This window comes from Ursus maritimus, unplaced genomic scaffold (assembly GCF_017311325.1).
Source record: "Ursus maritimus isolate PB19 unplaced genomic scaffold, ASM1731132v1 scaffold_27, whole genome shotgun sequence".
NCBI lineage: Eukaryota > Metazoa > Chordata > Mammalia > Carnivora > Ursidae > Ursus > Ursus maritimus.
The window spans coordinates 28,785,975-28,786,826 of record NW_024425230.1 but is presented as its reverse complement, the minus strand read 5'-3'; positions in this window follow the sequence as shown (position 1 = coordinate 28,786,826).

Below are 852 nucleotides of genomic sequence, written 5' to 3'. Positions count from 1 at the left end.
AAGGGACAGAGGGTGTGGAGAGCCTGATGGGAGGGGACCACATGAAAGGTCAACCATCTCTGGTTGCGCAGAGGGAATGGAAGAAGCCTTGGGGGGTCCTCCTGAGCCGCAGGAGGCAGTGGGAGCCGGTGGTCCCGATGGCGTGGTGGGGTGGGTTTGGCTCAGAGTCCAGTCTGCTGGCCTGTTTCCTCTGCTAAGGAGGAGGTGCAGGGGACTGAAAGGAGGGCTGGCCATGCAGAGGGAAATGAGTGATGTTAGACATGACCTCTGGAGAGAGGACGAGAGCAAGCTGACCAGTGTGGAGATGGGCAGTGGGGGGTGTGGAGACAAGTCCGGGGTTCGGAGACCATGATGTGAATCCCAAAGGCTTTTCACTGCCTGCTGCAGGCAGACAAGACAGACCTGGGGACTCGGGTGGGGTTTCCCAGGACGGCAGCGGGACTCGGAGGACAGTGAAGAAGGCAGGAGGGGATGGAAGGAGAGGGAGAAGGAGCGCTGGAAGCGGTGGGGTCTCGGTGCTAGCAGGGGATTTGTACAGTCAGAGTAGCAGGGTGACAGGATGTCAGCCAGAGCGGCAGTCCACAGGGAGGCACAGGGTCAGCGCTGTGGGCGGTGGTGAGCAGCTCAGGCTGTGCTGGGGAGAGGGGCTGCGAGGGCGTGGAGGGGAGGTACTTGGAGAGGCGGGGGTCTGGGAACTGGGAGGCCGAGGGACAGGTGGTCCCCAGGGAAGCCTCACTCACCCGGTGCTGGCAGGGGCGGGGCGGGTGGGGAAGAAGGTCATGAGCCAGGGCCGCCAGGTTTACAAGTCAGAAGAGATGGCTGCTCTGAACAGACGGGGGGGGGGGGGGGGGG